We start from the raw sequence: 23,060 nt of genomic DNA on the forward strand, positions 1-23,060 counted from the left end.
GCAAAACATGATCAACACCAAGACTCCCTAGGTGTTAGAATCATTACTGTGTAATCTAGATTATTGACACTAGTGCAAGTGGGAGACTGAAGGAAATATGCCCTAGAGGCAATAATAAAGTTGTTATTTATATTTCCTTATATCATGAAAAATGTTTATTATTCATGCTAGAATTGTATTAACCGGAAACTTAGTACATGTGTGAATACATAGACAAACAAAATGTCACTAGTATGCCTCTACTTGACTAGCTTGTTGAATCAAAGATGGTTAAGTTTCCTAGCCATAGACATGAGTTGTCATTTGATTAACAGGATCACATCATTAGAGAATGATGTGATTGAGTTGACCCATTCTGTTAGCTTAGAATTTGATCATTTAGTATTTTGCTATTGCTTTCTTCATGACTTATACATGTTCCTATGACTATGAGATTATGCAACTCCCAAATACCGGAGGAACACTTTGTGTGCTACCAAACGTCAAAACGTAACTGGGTGATTATAAAGGTGCTCTATAGGTGTCTCCGATGGTACTTGTTGAGTTGGCATAGATCGAGATTAGGATTTGTCACTCCAATTCTCGGAGAGGTATCTCTGGGCCCTCTCAATAATACACATCACTATAAGCCTTGCAAGCAATGCAACTGATGAGTTAGTTGCGGGATGATGTATTACGGAACGAGTGAAGAGACTTGCCGGTAACGAGATTGAACTAGGTATTGAGATACCGACGATCAAATCTCGGGCAAGTAACATACAGATGACAAAGGGAACAATGTATGTTGTTATGCGGTTTGATCGATAAAGATCTACGTAGAATATGTAGGAACCAATATGAGCATCCAGGTTCCGCTATTGGTTATTGACCGGAGATGAGTCTCGCTCATGTCTACATAGTTCTTGAACCCATAGGGTCCGCACGCTTAACGTTCGGTGACGATCGGTATTATTAGTTTATGTGTTTTGATGTACCAAAGTTAGTTCGGAGTCCCAGATGTGATCATGGACATGACGAGGAGTCTCAAAATGGTCGAGACATAAAGATCGATATATTGGACGGCTACATTCAGACACCGGAAGGGTTTCGGGTGATCTCGGAGAAAACTGGAGTGCCGGAGGGGTTACCGGAACCCCCCGGGACTAATGGGCCTTCATGGGCCCTAGTGGAGAGAGAGAGGGGCCGACCAGGGCAGGCCGTGCGCCCCCTCCCCTTGAGTCCGAATAGGACAAGGAAGGGGGACGACGCCCCCTTGCCTTTCCCCTCTCCTACTCCTTCCTTCCCCCTCCTAGTGGGAATAGGAAAGGGGAGTCCTACTCCCACTAGGAGGAGGACTCCTCCTCTTGGCGGGCCCTCCTAGGGTCGGCCGGCCACCCCCCTTGCTCCTTTATATATGGGGGCAGGGGGCACCCCATGACACACAAGTTGATCATTGACCTTTTAGCCGTGTGCGGTGCCCCCCCTCCACCATAATCCACCTCGGTCATATCGTAGCGGTGCTTAGGCAAAGCCCTACGTCAGTAGCTTCATCAACACCGTCATCACGCCGTCGTGCTGACGGAACTCTCCCTCGAAGCTCTACTGGATCGTGAGTTCGTGGGACGTCACCGAGCCGAACGTGTGCAGATCGCGGATGTGTCGTACGTTCGGTACTAGGATCGGTCGATCATGAAGACATACGACTACATCAACCGCGTTGTCATAACGCTTCCGCTTACGGTCTATGAGGGTACGTGGACGCCACTCTCCCCTCTCGTTGCTATGCATCACCATGATCTTGCATGTGCGTAGGAATTTTTTTGAAATTACTACATTCCCCAACAGTCCCATCATACGGCCTGGATGGGATGGGAGCTGACCCGTGGACGGGTTGGGGAACACACCAAGGGGAAGCTGGTTTGTTGAAGATGTCTTGGTGCGCCGGGTTCGGCTGCCTTTTGCCGACCGTTGGGGCCGAGTTTGAGGATTTTGGCCGGGTCGAGGGGCTTGGCCGGGTCAAGCGACCCGGCCAAGCATGAGCCGGCTCGAGGGGCGTTGCTGGCCCCGTTGTTTTTGAAAAGAATCCGGGTTCCGTTGCCTGCCTGGGGTTCATCCCCCCGACATTATATGTTCAGATCCATTATGCTATTTAATACTCCTCTGATCTTGAGCATGATTATTATTTTTGAGTAGTTACTTTTATTCATGAGGTCACGGGAGAAATCATGTTTCAAGTAATCATGTGAACTTGATATGTATTCGATATTTTGATAGTATGTATGTTGTTATTCCCTTAGTGGTGTCATGTGAACTTTGACTACATGACACTTCACCATATTTGGGTCTAAGGGAATGCATTGTGGAGTAGCAATTAGATGGTGGGTTGCGAGAGTGACAGAAGCTTAAACCCCAGTTTATGCGCTATTTCGTAAGGGACCGATTTGATCCAAAAGCTTAATGCTATCGTTAGAATTTATTCTTAATACTTTTCTCATAGTGTGCGGATGCTTGCAGGAGGGTTAACCATAAGTAGGAGGTTGGTTCAAGTAAGAACAACACCTAAGCACCAGTCCACCCACATACCAAATTATCAAAGTAGCGAACACAAATCGAACCAACATGATGACTAGATGAAATTCCCGTGTACCCTCAAGAACGCTTTGCTTATTATAAGAGACCGTTTTGGCCTGTCCTTTGCCTCAAAAGGATTGGGCTACCTTGCTGCATACTTGTTACTTTTATCGTTACTTGCCCATTAGAAATTACCTTGCTATCAAACTACTCTCTACTTACAATTTCAGCACTTGCAGACAATACCTTACTAAAAACTACTTGTCATTTCCTGCTGCTCCTCGTTGGGTTCGACGCTCTTACTTATCGAAAAGAGCTAAAATTGATCCCCTATACTTGTGGGTCATCAAGGCTATTTTCTGGCGCCGCTGCCGGGGAGTGAAGCGCCTTTGGCAAGGAAACATTTCTATAGTGTGCTGAAATTTATTATCACTTGTTACTATGGAAAACAATCCTTTGAGGGGTTTGTTCGGGGTATGTTCACCTCGTCAGGAACCACAATTAGCTACCCCTGAACCTACTGCACCTACTAAAAATATTGAATATGAAATTCCTTCGGGTATGATAGAACAACTGCTAGCTAATCCTTATGTAGGAGATGGAACCGAACATCCTGATATGCACTTTATATATGTAGAACAAATTTGTGGATCGTTTAAGCTTGCAGATTTACCCAGGGATCAAGTTATGAAAAAGGTTTTCCCTTTATCTTTGAAGGGAAAGGCATTAGCATGGTATAGGCTATGCGACGATATTGGATCATGGAATTGGAATCGTTTGAAATTGGAGTTCCACCAGAAATTTTATCCTATGCATCTAGTTCATCGTGATCGGAATTATATATATAATTTTTGGCCTCGTGAAGGAGAAAGTATCGCTCTAGCTTGGGGGAGGCTTAAGTCAATGTTGTATTCATGCCCCAATCATGAGCTCTCAAGAGAAGTTATTATTCATAATTTTTATGCTCGGCTTTCTCGTAATGATCAAACCATGCTTGATACTTCTTGTGCTGGTTCCTTTATGAAGAAGACTATTGAATTCCGGTGGGATCTTTTGGAAAGAATTAAACGCAACTCTGAAGATTGGGAACTCGACAAAGGTAAAGATTCAGGTATTAAACTTGAGTATGATTGTCTCAAATCTTTTATGGATACCGATGCTTTTCAAAAGTTTAGCAGTAAATATGGACTTGACTCTGAGATAGTAGCCTCCTTTTGTGAATCATTTGCTAGTCATGTTGAACTCCCTAAGGAGAAGTGGTTTAAATATCACCCACCTATTAAATAAGAAATTAAAGAACCAGTACGAGTTAAATAAGAAACTATACTTTATAATGTTGATCCAGTTGTTCCTTCTGCTTATATTGAGAAACCACCTTTCCCTGTTAGGATAAAGGAACATGCAAAAGTTTCAACTGTGGTTAACAAAATCTATATTAGAACACCTAAACCTGATGAACAAATTAAAGTAGAACCTAGCATTGCTATGGTTAAGGATCTCTTGGAAGAAGATATTGATGGGCATGTTATTTACTTCTATGAAGAAGCTGCTAGAATTGCTAAACCTAATAGAAAAGATAATCATAGACCTGTTGTTGGCATGCCTACCATTTTAGTTAAAATAGGAGATCACTGTTATCATGGTTTATGTGAAATGGGTGCTAGTGTGAGTGTTAGTCCTTACACTTTATATGAAGAAATTATGAAAGATATAGCACCTACTGAGATAGAAGAAATAGATCTTACTACTAAACTTGCTAATAGAGACACTATATAACCAATTGGGATTATTAGAGATTTTGAGGTCTTGTGTGGGAAAACAAAATACCCTAGTGATTTTCTTGTTCTTGGTTCCCCACAACATGACTTATGTCCCATTATCTTTGGTAGACCTTTCTTGAACACAGTTAATGCTAAGATAGATTGTAAGAAACAAACTGTGCGTGTTAGTTTTGGTGATGAGTCTCGTGAGTTTAATTTTTCCAAGTTTAGTAGAAATCATCATGAAAAAGAATTTCCTAGTAAGGATGAATTAATTGGTCTTCTTCTATTGCTGTACCACCTACTGATCCTTTAGAACAATATTTGCTAGACCATGAAAATAATTTACATATGCATGAAAGAAATGAAATAGATAAAGTTTTCTTTGAACAACGTCATCTACTTAAACACAATTTGCCTATTGAAACTCTTGGAGGTCCTCCTCCACCTAAAGGTGATCCTGTGTTTGGATTAAAACAATTGCCAGACAGTTTGAAATATGCTTATCTTGATGAAAAGAATATATATCCTTTTATTATTAGTGCTAACCTTTCAGAACCTGAAGAAGAAAGATTATTGAAAGTTCTAAGGAAGCACCGGGCTGCTATTGGATATACTCTCGGTGATTTAAAGGGCATTAGTCCCACTCTATGTCAGCACAAAATTAATATGGAACCTAATGCTAAACTAGTCGTTGATAACCAACGTCGGTTAAATCCGAAGATGAAAGAGGTGGTAAGAACGAAAATATTAAAACTTCTGGAAGCATGTATAATCTATCCCACAGCTGACAGTAGATGGGTAAGTCCTATTCATTGTGTCCCTGAGAAAGGAGGTATTACTGTTATTCCTAATGATAAGAATGAACTTATTCCAAAAAGAATTGTTACAGGCTATAGAATAGTAATTGATTTTAGAAAATTAAATAAAGCAACTAGAAAATATCATTACCCTCTGCCTTTATTGATCAAATGCTTGAAAGATTATCTAAGCACACAAACTTTTGCTTCCTTGATGGATATTTTGGCTTTTCAAAAATACTTGTTTCTCAACCTGATCAAGAAAAGACCACTTTTACTTGTCCTTTTGGAACCTATGCTTATAGATGTATGCCTTTTGGTTTATGTAATGCACCCGCTACCTTTCAAAGATGCATGATGGTTGTATTCTCTGATTTTTGTGAAAAGATTGTTGAGGTTTTCATGGATGACTTCTTTATTTATGGGAAGTCTTTTGATGATTGTTTAAGAAATCTTGATCGAGTTTTGCAGAGATGTGAACAAACAAATCTTGTCTTGAATTGGGAGAAGTGCCACTTTATGGTTAATGAAGGCATTGTCTTGGGTCATAAATTTTTTGAAAGAGGTATTGAAGTGGACAAAGCTAAGGTTGATGCAATTGAGAAAATGCCATGTCCTAAGGATATAAAAGGTATTCGTAGTTTCTTAGGTCATGCTGGTTTCTTTAGGAGATTTATCAAAGACTTTTCTAAAAGTTCTAGGCCTCCTACTAATATCTTACAAAAGGGTATCCCTTTTGTTTTTTATGATGATTGTCTTGAAGCCTTTGAAACACTCAAGAAAGCCTTAATTACTGCACCTATTGTTCAACCACCTGATTGGAACTTGCCTTTTGAAATTATGTGTGATGCTAGTGATTATGTTGTTGGTGTTGTTCTAGGACAAAGAGTTGATAAGAAATTGAATGTTATTCATTATGCTAGTAAAACTCTAGACAGTGCTCAAAGAAATTATGCTACTACTGAAAAAGAATTCTTAGCAGTTGTGTTTGCTTGTGATAAAATTAGACCTTATATTGTTGATTCCAAAGTAACTGTTCACACAGACCATGCTGCTATTAAATATCTTATGGAAAAGAAAGATGCTAAACCTAGACTTATTCATTGGGTTCTCTTGTTACAAGAATTTGATTTACATATCATTGATAGAAAAGGAGATGAGAATCCAGTAGCTGATAATTTGTCTAGGCTTGACAATGTGCTTGATGACCCACTACCAATTGATGATAGTTTTCCTGATGAGCATTTAGCTGCAATAAATGTTGCTAATAGTACTCCTTGGTATGCTGACTATGCTAATTACATTGTTGCTAAATATTTACCACCTAGCTTTACATACCAGCAAAAGAAAATATTCTTCTATGATTTAGGACATTACTTTTGGGATGACCCACATCTTTGTAAAGAAGGAGTAGATGGTATTATTAGACGTTGTGTACCTGAGCATGAACAAGGACAAATCCTACGGAAATGTCACTCCGAGGCTTATGGAGAGCATCATGCTGGAGATAGAACTGCTCACAAGGTATTGCAGTCTGGATTTTATTGGCCTACTGTCTTCAAGGATGCCCGTAAGTATGTCTAATCTTGTGATGAATGTCAAAGAATAGGTAATATTGGTAAGCGTCAAGAAATGCCTATGAATTATTCACTTGCTGTTGAACCATTTGATGTTTGGGGATTTGATTACATGGGACCTTTTCCTTCCTCTAATGGGTATACACATATTTTGGTTGTTGTTGATTATGTTACTAAGTGGGTAGAAGCTATTCCAGCCAGTAGTGCTGATCACAACACCTCTATTAAAATTCTTAAGGAAGTTATTTTCCCAAGGTTTGGAGTCCCTAGATATTTAATGACTGATGGTGGTTCACACTTTATTCATGGTGCTTTCCGTAAAATGCTTGCCAAGTATGATATTAACCATAGAATTGCATTACCCTATCATCCTCAGTCTAGTGGTCAAGCTGAACTTAGCAATAGAGAAATAAAATTAATTTTGTAAAAGACTGTCAATAGGTCCAGGAAGAATTAGTCTAAGAAATTAGATGATGCACTTTGGGCTTATAGAACAGCTTATAAAAATCCTATGGGTATGTCTCCTTATAAAATGATTTATGGAAAAGCTTGTCATTTGCCTCTTGAGCATATTGGGCAATCAAGGAACTCAATTATGATTTCAAACTTGCTGGTGAAAAGAGGTTATTTGATATTAGCTCATTAGATGAATGGAGAACCCAAGCATATGAAAATGCAAAGTTATTCAAAGAAAAAGTTAAAAGATGGCATGGCAAAAGAATTCAAAAGCATGAGTTTAAATTCAGAGAATATGTTCTTTTGTACAACTCTTGTTTTAGATTTTTTGCAGGGAAGCTCCTCTCGAAATGGGAAGGCCCATATGTCATCGAGGAGGTTTACTGGTCTAGTGCCATCAAAATAAATAATTCCGAAGGTACTAACCCGAAGGTTGTCAATGGGCAACGAATAAAGCATTATATCTTAGGTACGCCTATTAATGTTGAAAGTAATATTATCCAAACCATGACACCGGAACAACACATAAAAGAGTCCTTCCGGAACACTCCAAAATCATGAAACGGACTCCGAAAAATCTGCAAAATATTTTTTTCATTTCTGGAATATTTTAGAATTTTGGAAATAAAGAAACTCCCAAGAAATGTCCCCTGGTGGGCACAAGACACCGGGGCGTGTCGGGCTTGCCTGGCGTGCCCAAATGGGTTGTGCCCACCCGGGACACCTTCCGTACTCCATTTTTCTTCGATGTACTTGTCCTCCAAGATAAAAAAAATCTATATATACTCCCCGAACTTGTTGATCACCGTATCGCAGAGAAATCCTTTGTTCCCTTTTCTTCTTGTTTTCTGACAGATTCAACTAGACCAACGTCATGTCTTCCTCACCCTTCAACAATGGAGAAGGAGAGATAAGGTCGGTCCAGGAAGATCTAAGGAAGGATGAAGGTGAAGAGGTTGCTATGGAGGAAGAGGAGGAAAGTCCCTTTGGGGTTCACCCTCCGGCCTCCGAGAGGGGTACACTGGCTGGCATCTCTACTCATCCTGATCCTCATCAAGCCATGGGATCACTGAACAATCAAGCGAGCCTGGAAGTGCAAGAAGAGCCCTCACAGAGGAGTCCCTTACACATGTTACATCATAATAATTTTCATAACTTGATTCACAATTATGGGTTCGAGAATACTCCTCGTAGGCACATGCCGTCCAACTGGGACATATCCCGGCCAAGAGAAAATAGTGCAGGAACAAAACCTTGGGGCCCTGAGAATAAACAGATAATGACTGAGGTGAAGAAAAATAGTGAATTAATTCATCAAGCCCTTGGGGAGATTCAAGGTTTGAGGGATCTACTCATGGTTATATTGGAGAATACATCTTCTTCACCACCGTCATCTTCTTCACCACCAAAGGAGAACTGAGTATCGGGTATGGGCACCCCCCTTTGCTTCCGCCAAGCTTCGGGGAGGTGCCCCGGTATCATATCATCCCACTATATTTTTGCTTTTACTTATCTTAGTTTGATCTTTTGCTTTTAGATGAAATAAAAGTTTAGTTATATCCTTTCTTCCTTAAGAGTTTGCTTAGTGATCTATCCTTGTAATTGTGTGCAAGTTATATAATAAAGTTAGTTTGAGTGTTTGCTTTCTTTGCTTTCATGTTGCAAATAAAGAAAAGAAAGAAATAAGAAAGGAATTAAATAAAGAAAAGATTATATACTAATCCTTTGGTAGGTGATAGCACCACATAAGGAAAAGTATAAGTAGAAAATTTTATTAGAGAATGACAAACATAGCATTAGTCAATGATGCAACTCATGAAAGAATTAATAAGGGAAGAGAAGATTCACATATAAATATAGTATCCTTGAAATCTGTTGTGATTGTGAGCCCTCATCAAAATATTATATGCCAAAATTGTTGACGTTGGACAAGGAAGACAACTTAATGATTTATGTTTGTTTATATTTACATAGAAGTCATGTTGTCATAGATCCTTTAACATGTGATGCTTGCCCCCTATCTTTGCTAGCCAAAAATTCTGTAGTAAGTAGAGATACTACTTGTGCATCCAAAAACCATTAAACCCAAATCTTTTTCAAGTGTCCACCATACCTACCTAGGGATTGAGCAAGATTGCTCAAGTAAGTTGTCATCGGTGCAAAAAGGCAATAAAAATTGCTACAAAAAGTGTGAGATCATTTAGTGTAAGAAAAAATTAAGTGTTGTACGAACTTGGATGACAAAGAATAAAAGCGACAGACTACATAATAAAGGTTGTCATCTTAAGGGGCAATACAACATAACGTTCTCTTGCACTAAGGGATTGAACGTACAAACAAATAAGCGCATGTCAACCTCTGCTTCCCTCTGCGAAGGGCCTATCTTTTACTTTTATTCAAATAGTCAAAGTTTTCTCTCTATTCCTTTTATTTTTCTCCTTTGGCAACCATCATGTGGTGAGGAAAGATCTAGGCACATATGTCTAGTTGAATAAAGATATCATGAGTTATTATTGTTGACATCACCCTTGAGGTGAGTATATCGGGAGGCGAAACTATAAGCCCCTATCTTTTTATGTGTCCGGTTGAAATGTTTTGCTCATGGGTATGAGGTGAGTGTTAGTAATCATAGAAAACTATATGATGTTTGAGTATGTGGACTTGCCTAAAGGCTCCGACACGTGACTCTTCCCGAAAAGATGACGAATTGTAGTTGCAAAGTTGACTGAGAACATAGTTTGTTGGTTTCTAATAGAGTTTTTGCTTTATACTTCGATTGTGTGATGAACTATTACTTATTCATGAGTAGTATATGATGAAAGTTCTAAGATAAAAGTCCTATGTTTAATTTTGTATCTATTATAATAATCAACATGTTGCTTCTATGTCCGTATTTTGTTTTAATCGACACCTCTCTCTCAAAGCATGTGGACATGTTTTTCAATTTCGGTTTTCGCTTGAGGACAAGCAAGGTCTAAGCTTGGGGGTTGATACGTCCATTTTGCATCATGTTTTTTTACTGTTATTTATAATGTTTTTATCCATAATAATGCTTTTTGGAGTAATTCTAATGCCTTTTCTCTCATAATCTGCAAGGTACACACCAAGAGAGAGAATTTCGGCAGCTGGAAATCTGGACCTAGAAAAGCTATGTCAGGCCACCTATTATGCACAACTCCAAATAAACTGAAACTTCACAGAGATTTTTTATGGATTATTCAAGAAATATTGGAGCCAATAAACACCAGAGGGGGGCCACCAGGTGGGCACAACCCACTTGGGCGCGCCAGGCCCCCCAGGCGCGCCCTGGTGGGTTGTGGCCTCCTCGGCCCACCTCCGGTGCCCATCTTTTTGTATATAAGTCATTTTTATCTAGAAAAAATAATAGGAGGACTTTCGGGAAGAAGTGCCACCTCCTCGAGGCGGAACTTGGGCAGGAGCAGTTTTGCCCTCCGGCAGAGCGAATCTGCCAGGGGAACTTCCCTCCCGGAGGGTGAAATCATCGTCATCATCATAACCAACAACTCTCCCATCTTGGGGAGGGCAATCTCCATCAACATCTTCAACAGCACCATCCCCTCTCAAACCCTAGTTCATCTCTTGTGTTCAATCTTGTTACCTTAACTATAGATTGGTGCTTGTGGGTGAATAGTAGTGTTGATTACATCTTGTGGTTGATTACTATATGGTTTATTTGGTGGAAAATTATATGTTCAGATCCATTATGCTATTTAATACTCCTCTGATCTTGAGCATAATTATTATTTGTGAGTAGTTACTTTTGTTCTTGAGGTCACGGGAGAAATCATGTTGCAAGTAATCATGTGAACTTGATATGTGTTCGATATTTTGATAGTATGTATGTTGTTATTCCCTTAGTGGTGTCATGTGAACGTCGACTACATGACACTTCACCATATTTGGGACTAAGGGAATGCATTGTGGAGTAGCAATTAGATGGTGGGTTGCGAGAGTGACAGAAGCTTAAACCCCAGTTTATGCGCTATTTCGTAAGGGACCAAGGATCCAAAAGTTTGATGCTATGGTTAGAATTTATTCTTAATACTTTTCTCGTAGTGTGCAGATGCTTGCGGGAGGGTTAATCATAAGTAGGAGGTTTGTTGAAGTAAGAACAGCACCTAAGCACCGGTCCACCCACATACCAAATGATCAAAGTGGCGAACACAAATCGAACCAAGATGATGAAAGTGACTAGATGAAATTCCCGTGTACCCTCAAGAATGCTTTACTTATTATAAGAGACCGTTTTGGCTTGTCCTTTGCCTCAAAAAGATTGGGCTACCTTGCTGCATACTTGTTACTTTTATCGTTACTTGCTCGTTAGAAATTACCTTGCCATCAAACTACTGGCTACTTACAATTTCAGCACTTGCAGACGATACCTTACTAAAAACTACTTGTCATTTCCTGGTGCTCCTCGTTGGGTTCGACACTCTTACTTATCGAAAAGAGCTACAATTGATCCCCTATACTTGTGGGTCATCACTATGGTTGCTAGACGGTTGAGTGTGAACTGTGCAAAGGGTCCTATTTCGGAGGCATCTTCGGCTCCCTCCTTGCTAAACACTTTGAGATACCCATTAGGCACCATGAAAAAGAGGAGAAATTGCTACCCACTATATATTTAGATTATGACAGTATGGTAGCACATAAGTTTATTCGCCATGATGAGGAAAAGAGACTTATTTATAACCTGTTATTTAGCGAGAATATTGTTTAGATTATTACCTTGTCTGGACCTATTTTGTTCGATATTCATTCAGGCAGGTACTTCATTTTGCCCGCGGACATTCATGCGTACTGGGAGGGGACACGATCCCCACCTACGGAGCCAGAGCCATCACCTGATCCATATCAGGAGTCTATTTATCAGTGGGATCCACAGGAGCTCGCTAACCAGTGGAACCCCAGGATCCTCCGCAGTACACCGGAGAGGGCTATTTTGATCCATGGGCGTAGACCAACTTAGGCAAAAATCCTAAGCTTGGGGGAGTATGTATTTCTCACCGACATTATATTCATGTTCACACACTCATTCTAGTTGTCGGTGCTCATACTTTTTCTTTGTAATATCCATGTTAGTTTACTTTCATTTTCTGCTTTCTTCTTGTGTATTTGATAAACCTTAAGAAAAACCAAATAAATAGTTGTAGTTAGTTTACATTCTATGCATGGTTAGTAGTAAAATTAAAAGAAAACCCAAAAAGATGTCTCATTCTTCTTTTGCTTGTTGGGAGCTTTCCCGTGTAAATAGCTTTTCTCGTTGTTGTTTTACCTTCCTTAGAAAAACAAAAACTCCAAAAATATTTCAGTGTGTTTCTTTGAAATTCTTTTCTTTTCTTTGGGGGTCGAGAGGGGAAGACCACGATGAAAATGTTGAGTGGCTCTCATATGCATAATTGTTGATCTAACAAAGAGCCCATATTACCTTGTCTTCTCCTTTGAATAAATGTTTGCAGATTCCAGCTTGGTCCAATGCACGTGCACTCTTATTATTATCCACACTGTTTGGTCGTGCAAGTGAAAGACAAAAATGACGATATATGATGAAATGATTGAGATGAGGAAAAGCTGGTATGAACTCGACCTATCTTGTTTTTGTAAATATGATTAGTTCATCGTTCCTGATTCAGCCTATTATGAATGAAACATGTTTGCAATGACAATTAGAGATTATAGTTACTCATGCCATGCTTAATTAGCTAGGAGTTTATAATGGCTTACCTTGCGTGCCAACATGGAGATAAAAATGGTTGTGATGTGGTATGATAGGATGGTATCCTCCTTTGAATGATTCGAGTGGCTTGACTTGGCACATGTTTACACATGTAGTTGAAAGAAACTCAACATAGCCTCCACGATATTAATGTTCATGGTGATTTGTATCCTACTCATGCTTGCATTCAATGTTGGTTAATCTCAATGCATGTTTATGACTGTTGTCGCTCTCTAGTTGGTCGCTTCCCAGTCTTTTTCTAGCCTTCACTTGTACTAAGCGGGAATATTGCTTGTGCATCCACTTCCACAAACCCCAAAGTTGTTCCATATGAGTCCACCATAGCTACCTATATACAGTATCTACCTGTCATTCCAAGTAAATTTGCATGTGCCAACCTCTAAACCTTCAAATAATAATCTATTTTATATGCTCGAATAGCTCATGTATCAACTAGAGTTGTCAATATCTTTCATGCTAGGTGGGTTATTCTCATGATGAGTGGACTCCGCTCATCATGATGAGTGGACTCCGTTAGAGAGCACCATTGTCATTTATATGCATTGTTATTAATTTATATTGAGTATGACTGGATCTCTTTTACCATGAATTACAATGTCTAGTCAGTCATTGATCTTCAGGGATGCTCTGCATTTATGTTTTGCGGTCTCAGAAAGGGCTAGCGAGATACCATCTTGTTATATCATATCACGATTGTTTCGAGAAAAGTGTTGTCATCCAATATTTATTATTATTGCTCGCTAGTTGATTATGCCATTGATATGAGTAAATATGAGACCTAAATGTTATTGTGAATATGGTTAGTTCATGATCTTTGCTGAAAATTTGAATGATGACTTTACATATTTGCAACAACAAGATCAAACAGAGTTTGTAAAAGTTTTTCTTTATCACTTTCAGTTTGTCAACCGAATTGCTTGAGGACAAGCAAAGATTTAAGCTTGGGGGAGTTGATACGTCTCCAACGTATCTACTTTTCCAAACTCTATTGCCCTTATTTTGGACTCTAACTTGCATGATTTGAATGGAACTAACCCGGACTAACGTTTTTTTCAGCAGAATTGTCATTGTATTATTTTTGTGCAGAATAAAAAGTTCTCAGAATGACTTGAAACTTCACGGAGAAAACTTTTAGAACTATTGGCAAAAGAATCAACACCAGGGGGGCACACGCTAGCCACAAGGGTGGGGGCGCGCCCACCCCCTGGGGCACGCCCTTCGCCCTTGTGGGCCCCCTGGACCTCCACCGACCTCAACTCCAACTCCGTATATTCTCTTTCGGGGAGAAAAAAAATCAGAGAGAAGGATTCATCACGTTTTATGATAAGGAGCCGCCGTCAAGCCCTGTTCTTCCTCAGGAGGGTAGATCTGGAGTTCGTTCCGGGCTCCGGAGAGGGGAATCCGTCGCCATCGTCATCATCAGCCATCCTCCATCACCAATTTTATGATGCTCACCGCCGTTCGTGAGTAATTCCATCGTAGGCTTGCTGGACCGTGATGGGTGGGATGAGATTTACCATGTAATCGAGTTAGTTTTGTTAGGATTTGATCCCTAGTAACCACTATGTTCTAAGATTGATGTTGCTATGACTTTGCTATGCCTAATGATTGTCACTAGGCCCCGAGTGCCATGATTTCAGATCTGAACCTATTATGTTTTCATGAATATATTTGTGTTCTTAATTCGACATTGCAAGTTATAGTCACCTATTACGTGTTATGACCCGGCAACCCCGGAGTGACAATAGTCTAGACCACTCCCGGTGATGATCGTAGTTTGAGGAGTTCATGTATTCACTAAGTGCTAATGCTTTGGTCCGGTACTCTATTAAAAGGAGGCCTTAATACCCCTTAGTTTCCAATAGGCCCCCACTGCCACGGGAGGGTAGGACAAAAAATGGCATGCAAGTTCTTTTCTATAAGCACGTATGACTATATTCGAAATACATGCCTACATTACATTGATGAACTGGAGCTAGTTCTGTGTCACCCTATGTAATAAGCGTTGCATTATGAATGCCATCCGACATAATTATCCATCATGGATCCATTGCCTACGAGCTTTTCACATATTGATCTTTTCTTAGCTACTTTTCCGTTGCCACTTTTATGATTGCTACAAAACTGCTACTATTACTTTTGCCACCGTCATCGTTACTTCCATACTACTTTGCTACTAAATACTTTTCTGCAGATATTAAGTCTTTCGGGTGTGGTCGAGTTGAAAACTCAGCAGCTAATACTCAAGAATATTCTTTGGCACACCTTGTGTCGAATCAATAAATTTGGATTGAATACTCTACCCACAAAAACTGTTGTGATCCCCTATACTTGTGGGTTATCAACTAATCATACACGGAAACGTGTATGATCAAGATCAGGGACTCACGTGAAGATATCACAGCACAACTCTAAAAATAAATAAGTCATACAAGCATTATAATACAAGCCAAGGGCCTCGAGGGATAGAAAACAAGTGCTTGATCATAGACGAGTCAGTGGAAGCAATACTATCTGAGTACAGACATAAGTTAAACAAGTTGCCATAAGATGGCTAGCACAAACTAGGATACAGATTAAAAGAGGCGCAGGTCTCGTGCCCGCGATCCTCCTAAACTACTCCTGGTCGTCGTCGGCGGTGGCCTGCACGTAGTAGTAGGCACCTTCGGTGTAGTAGGCATCATCGTCGATGGCGTCTGGCTCCTGGGCTCCAACATCTGCTCGCAACAACCAGGTATATAAAGGGGAAAAAGAGGATCAAAGCAACCGTGAGTACTCATCCAAAGTACTCACAAGCAACGATCTACACTACATATGCATTGGTGTCAATGAAATGGGTAGTATCTGTGGACTGAACTGCAAAATGCCAGAATAAGAGGGGGATAGCTAGTCCTATCAAAGACTACGCTTCTGGCAGCCTCTATCTTGAAGTATATAGAAGAGAGTAGCTGGTAAGTTCACCAAGTATCATCGTATAGCATAAAAGCTACCTGGCGATCCTCTCCTCGTCGCCCTGTGAGAGAGCGATCATCTGGTTGTATCTGGCACTTGAAAGGGTGTGTTTTATTAAGTATCCGGTTCTAGTTGTCATAAGGTCGAGGTACAACTCCGGGTCGTCCTTTTAGGGACACGGCTATTCGAATAGATAAACTTACCTGCAGGGGTGCACCACATTACTCAACACGCTCGATCCCTCTGGCCGGGCACACTTTCCTGGGTTATACCTGGCCTCAGAAGATCAACACGTCGCAGCCCTATCTAGGCACAACAGAGAGGTCAGCATGCCGGTCTAAACCCTAAGCACGCCGGGGACTGGGCCCATCGCCCATTGCACACCTACACGTTGCAAGGGCGGCCAGAAGCGGACCTAGCCTCCCTAATACAAGAGCAGGCGTTCCAGTCCAATGCGGCACGCGCCGCTCAGTCGCTAATGTTAAGAAGGCTTCAGCTGATACCACGATGCCGAGTGCCCATATCTGTTCCCGTGTAGTTGGTTAGTGCATATAGGCTCGTAGCCAGACTCAGATCAAATACCAAGATCTTGTTAAGCGTGTCATTTTGAAGTTACCATGGACGCCGACTAGGGGCCAGGCCCACCTCTCACCTAGGTGGTCTCAACCTGCCCTATCGCTCCACCACAAAGATCCATCCAGAGGGCCGTCGGGACAAATGTCCTTTCAGCCCCCAATCCGTGAATCACTCGCGGTACTCTACGAGCCAACCCGACTTTAGTCACCACATGTATCATACAATATGTATGTAAGTATATACCCGTGATCGCCTCCCGAGTGATCATGGCCTGATAGTATAGCATGGCAGACGGACAAGAATGTAGGGCCACTGATGATAAACTAGCATCCTATACTAAGCATTTAGGATTGTAGGTAAAGGTAATAATAATAATAGCAAATACAGGCTATGCAGCAGAATAGGATTAACTAAAAGCAGTAACATGCTACACTACTCTAATGCAAGCAGTAGAGAGAAGGAATATGCGATATCAGGATGAACAAGGGGGGTTGGCTTTGCCTAGTTGCTATGGCAAGGAGGGGTCGTCGTCAATGTAGTCGATCACAGGGGTATCGGCAGCGGTCTCGGGGTCTACCGGAAAGAAGTAACAGAGGGGGAACACAATAAATAACAGAGCAATCAAAGCATCATAAAGCATAACATGGCAATACGTGGTGCTAGGGGTGACCTAACACAATACTAGGTGCTACTGGCAAAGGGGAAAAAGATTTGAGAAAGTATTTCCGGTGTTGGGCATTTTCGGACAGATGAATCGGAGGGGACGGTTCCATGTTTGCAGTGTTAGGGGCATGTGACCGGTATGTGGATGGCGTATTCGGATTCACCATTATTTTTGTGATCATTTTTCATATATAAATTCTTTTCATTGAAGTTACAGTTTATTTTATATGAATTTTTAAAGTTTAAAACAGTTTCTAAAAATTTGGATTTATTTTAAATCGAGTTGACCAAGTCAACCTGACTAGTCAAATGAGTAGTGTGTGGCCCACATATCATAGGAAGCAACTAAAATATTCTAGTTAATTAGATTAATTAGTCTGGGTCCACTTGTCATAGGCTACACCTAATAACAGAAATAAACCCACCTAATTAACTAAACTAATTATGTACAAGAGCCCACTTGGCATATGCTAGTTTATCTCCTAATCTAACCTACCACTAATTAACTAGGGCGGCCATTGGTCAGCCATGCCTCACGGCTGTGCACACTCACGCACAACACATGGGCGCTCTGCCCTGGCCAAGAGCAACAGCAAATGGCAACAACAGGCAGCAGCAGGTAGCATCAACAGCCAACGCAAAAGAGCAGCCGCAGCACAAAGCAAAGCAGCGGCAAAAGTAGCAGGAGGAGCGGCAAGCAAGCAATAGTCGGAGGCTAGTAGCTAAGCAGCAGCAGCAGCAGTAGCAGCAAGTAATCAGCAGCGACATGCAGTAGAAACAACAAGCAGCAACAACGACGGCGGCGCTAGAGGCATCAAGAACAGCAGTTCTAGGCAGAGCAAGCAGCGGCTGCTAGCGGAAGTGGAAGCAGCGCAGGTAGGGGAGGAGGCGTGGCCACGCGCACGCGGGGAATTGGTTTTGGCGCGGCGCTCGGAGCAAGGCGCAGCCAGGGGAGCCCAACGTGCGGGCTGGGCATGGCCCGGGCGTAGCGAGTGCGGGTACAACACATGTGTGACCAATGACGAGCACAAGGCGACGGCTACGACCACGAAACGAAGAGGGGGAAGAGGGGAATCGACAGAGGAGCTCACGGGGAAGCTGTAGGTGAGATCGAGGAAGCCGGGGATGCAGTGGTGACGACGACATCACGGCGGCCGAAAGTTGAAGAAGACGGTGATCTGGCTCTGTAGTGGAGGCCGGCTCGTGTTCGTTGGCGTAGGGGGCGTAGCATTCGACGACGGAGCTCATGGACAACTCCTAGGGCGCAGGGACGACGAAGAGCATACGGGCGAGGTCGGCCATGACGGTTGCGGTTCGGTCGAGCTCGAGTTCAAGCGAGGGGGGCATAAGGAGGGGGGTGGCTAGGGTTCGTTTAGGGTCGAGGGAGACACCGTTATCCCCTCCCAGACGCCCCTGTAGAGCCAGGCGTCGGCCATCCGGCCATGGCACCGCCGGATGGCTGCCACGCATAGGCTGTGCCTCCTGCAGCGGGAAGTTAGGGATAAGCTAGGTTTTTTTGAGACATAGGGATAAGCCAGGTGGGTTGAGCTGGCTAGCTCATGTTCATAGTGGGCCAAAAGTGCACAGTTCAATTTCAGTTTTTTCCTTTTCTGCAAAAAGATAGCTACTATTTTCTATTTATCTAAGTGTCCAAACAAATTTAGTTCTACATGATACCTCACATATATATCAAATACAATATTTTGGATGCTACACACAAGGTCTCATTTTTATTTGGAAATGTTTATATAATTGTTTATTTTGAAAAGGGCATTTTATTTGTAATTGGAGCATTTATTAATTTTCTAGGGATTATTTGGTTAGTCAAATGATGTTGGTTTCAACATGACAAATGATGAGGGGAATTTAAAGAATAATGCGAGCATTTTATTTTTACCGTTTGAAGAAATAATAATTTGACTTTGAATTTTTTTAAAGGCCATTTAGCTTAGCAAAACATGGTGACATGGCAACACTAGCATGCGACCACTGTAGCTAAACTATCAGGATGTTACAAAGTCATAGGATTTAGCCCGTAGAGGGGACATTAACACAATCTCATTCACCTAACCCTAGAGTTAGACCACAACTTACGATTTCGAGGTAGATCAACTCTGTAATCAATACATCTCCATCAATATAAACAAGAGTAGGACATAGGGTTTTACCTCCATCAAGAGGACCCGAACCTGGGTAAAACATCATCTCACTGTTCATGTTACCATCTGTCCAAGATCCACAGCTTGGGCCCCCCTATCCCGAGGTGTGCCGGTTTTCACACTGACACCAGGGACATAGGTTCACAAGTGGCATCTCTCATAAGCATAACAGTGTGGTGTGGTGAGTAAGTTATAGTTGGGCAGTGATTAAATTGGAATATTTATATCCGTGACTATGATCATTCATGGTATAATCTCATATAGACATTACGTGGAAAACTCATATCGTAGAAGAAAACTTGTATGAATGATCATAATCACCGATATCGATATTTCTGGAAATGATCATAGTAAAATCTTGTACGATGCGAAGAAGATCAATAGAATAATATTCTTTACTATATTATGATCTTGGAATGTGCGATTCAATGAAAAGTCGTATGCATGTGTGGAATGATAAATTCGTCTTCTTGCACTACAACTCGGAGTCGGCAATGATCTGATCCAAACCGTTTATCACATCTTCATAGTAATCCTGGGAGACCGTAGGCCAATATTTTTTGTTTTCTACTACGTTTCCCAATAGTGGCAATAATACAATATGTGTATTGGACCTTTCCCTCATTGGTATAGATCACCGCAAGATTAGAACCCACTATAATGCACCACTCCCTTTGAATATCTACCGATCAAACTTGACCAAAGTAGATAAATAGATCGTAGAGCATACAAAGCTATTCAATCATACAACAAACTTCAAAACATTCAACTGATTTGAATGAGCAATATAATCATAAAGTGACACTTCATCATATCCCAACAAACACACCACCGATTACATTAGATGAGGATCCCAATCATGTGAGGCAGCTCATGGGGACATAGTATAGAAGAATAAGAAGAGAGAGAGGATGCCATCTACCTACTTCTATGGACCCTAAGGTCCTAAGGGAACAACTAGGGCTGGAATTCGAGCCAAGCCAAGTCGAGCCAGCTCGGCTCGACTCGCTAGAGCTTGTTTCGTTAACGAGCTAGCTCGACTTGACTCGTTATTATAACGAGGTCAAATCCAAGATTGGCTCAACTTGTATAACTCGCGAGCTAGCTCGTTTAGCTTATCAAGCTCGTTAAAGATATGAACATAAAAGCATCAAATATTATAGAAATGATTATGTATATATTAAACATATATATCACTAACAATAGTAATTTCCTTGTAACGCATGAGTCTCCTAGGCGGTTGGGCCTTCAACGGCTAGGCCTTGTGTAGTGCGCCTAGGACATAGGGTGCTGAGTGGCTGATCTTTTTTTGTATTGGAGTGGCTGATCTTTTGTATCGAGCCTAACGAGTTACACGAGTACTCACGAGATTGAGTCGTTTAACTTGGTGTATAAACGATCTTAAACTAAAGCTTGGCTTGACTCGTTATTCTTCGAGTTCGAGTCGATTCGAGCCGAGTCACGAGCTACTCGTTTAGCTCACGAGCTTCGAGCTTTTTTCCAGCCCTAGGAACAACTCACACCTGGATGGAGGTAGCATGGTTGAGAGAAGCCTCTCGTGGTGGACCCCACCCCCCACCCCCAACAGAGTGTCGTAAACATGCCTCCAGGTTGGATCTTCTCGGAACAGTAGCTTGCAACAACGGAAAATTCGGAGAAATTGGTACTATGGGTTTCACAAAATATGGTATTTATAGGCGGAAGAATGGATCTAAGTCCGTTCACAGGGGCCCACAGGGCCAAGGGGCGCAGATCAACCCCTGGCCGCACCCCTACCTGTGTGGGGCCCTTATGGGCCCTCTTGTTTGGCTCTGGTACTTTTCTGGACCCCTCTCTTGGAGAAAGAAATTGTATTAAATCCCCGTGGCTTTTTGACCCTCCGTAAATATTGATTTCCTGAAAAACCAAAAACATGCAGAAAACAAAACTGGTACTAGGCACTAAATTAATAGGTTAGTCCAGAAAGATAATATAATTTGCTATCAAAAGTGATAATATAGTAGCATGAAACGATCAAAAAATTGATACATTTGAGATATATCAGTGCTGAGCTACTATTAGGCGCCTTCGTTGTCGGTTGAGCTTCTTGGAGCCCAAACACAGTAAGTAGAAGGCGAGCGCTCGATTGCATTTGACTAGTTTGCCCAGGTTCGCTCGACCGAATTGACCTATTACGGTTGACTAGTCAACTATTGACTTTTTAAAAAGTATATGAAAAACTGAGAAAAAATCATAAAATGTCGAAAAATTTCGTGAATTAAAAAATGTTCATGGATTTAAAAAAAATTCAAAATTTTGTATAAAGTTCAATGATTTTGAAAAGAAGTCCAACGAATTTGGAAAAAAGTTTATCAATTTAAAAAAAAGCTAATTTAATTTAGAGAACATTCATCTAATTAAAAAAAGTTCATCGAACTTGAAAAATGTTCATTGAAATTGAAAAAATACATCAATTATGAAAAAACTTCATCAAATTTGAAAAAGTGGATTTTCATAAAATAGTATATCACGTTTTTCATCCTAATGTCTCGAGTAGTGGCGCTGTGAACCCTAATTTGGGACCTCCTATTGGGCACCTTATGCGTCGGTTGAGCTTTTTAGCACCCACGCACATGATCAACTTGGCCGGCCTTATAGAAGGCAAGCACTCAATCGCATTTGACCGGTGTCCCCTGCCTCATTCAGTCGACATAACCGTGCATGGTTGACCAGTTAACTGTTGACTTTTGAAAAAGAGAAGGAAAAAGGAAAAACAGATTAAAAAGTCCGTCCATTAAAAAATGTTCATGGATTTTGAAGACAAAGTTCACAAACTACAAAAAAGTTCATGAAATTGAAAAAAAATCGCGAGTTTTGAAAAAACTTCGTCGAATTTGAAAAAGAGTTCATTGATTTTGAAAATTGTTCATCAAATTTGAAAAAAGTTCACTGAATTTGAAATAAAATTCATCGATTTACAAAGAAGTTCATCGAATTTGAAAAATTCATGGATTTTTTAAAAAGAGTTCCTGCATTTAAAAGTATTTTATCAGTTTTTTTAAAAAGTTCATGTAATTCAAAAAAGTTCAATTGTTGAGAAAAAAGTTTATGAATTTGGAAAAAAATCGTCGATTAGATAAAAAATTCACGCATTTTGAAAAAGGAAAGGAAAAAATTCGAGAGAAAAAAGGAAAAACAAAAGAAAAGAAAAGAAGAATGCATAATAGAATAAATCGGATGTAACTACTCATATCAGAGTGGTATCTGGCTGGCTTCCATAGCTAACACTATCCGAGGGGCTCACGGGTTCGAATCATACCTAGCGCATGTTTTGGGGGTTAAAAATAGGAAAAAAAATATATTAGATAGGCAGGCCCAAAGTACAGGGGGTGAGGTTGTAAATGAGGAATACCCTGCGATGAAAAAATTGCAAACAAAGCGGAAAGTTGTAAAGTTCAAAAAAGTTCACGAATTTGAAAAAATGTTTTTTGAATTTGAAAAAAATCACGTATTTTACAAACAAAATAAAAATAAAAACAGAAAATTAATAAAAAGAAAAAGGAAAAACCATGTAAATCCATGCTAGAAAAAAAATCCGCAAGAGAAACACCTAGAAAAACCATGCGGAAAACAGTGAAAAAAATCCTAAATTGTCGGCCCATTTTGTCATGTAGTGCTGGGAGGGGGTGTGCGACAGTTAGCAAATTTCCTATAAGTGGCACTTATGGCGTCAAATAGAATCTGGGGCGGCTATGCATGGAGCTCCTATATTCCGCTTAAGGGATAGAAAGGCAGGGCTTCCGAGAGGATTCACCTGCCTGGTTCGGTCC

General features: G+C 40.8%; 1 long non-coding RNA gene across 1 annotated transcript; it reads right to left on the reverse strand.

Moving 5' to 3' along the window:
* Nucleotides 1-15,400: 15,400 nt before the first annotated feature.
* Nucleotides 15,401-18,632, reverse strand: LOC119354525. The gene is made up of 2 exons (XR_005171017.1): nt 18,184-18,632; nt 15,401-15,618 (listed from the first exon to the last, which is right to left on the reverse strand). It is a non-coding gene; the product is annotated as an uncharacterized LOC119354525 (long non-coding RNA).
* Between the last annotated feature and the right edge of the window lie 4,428 nt (nt 18,633-23,060).

Source organism: Triticum dicoccoides, chromosome 2A, assembly GCF_002162155.2.
Source record: "Triticum dicoccoides isolate Atlit2015 ecotype Zavitan chromosome 2A, WEW_v2.0, whole genome shotgun sequence".
In the NCBI taxonomy this organism is placed as follows: Eukaryota; Viridiplantae; Streptophyta; class Magnoliopsida; order Poales; family Poaceae; genus Triticum; species Triticum dicoccoides.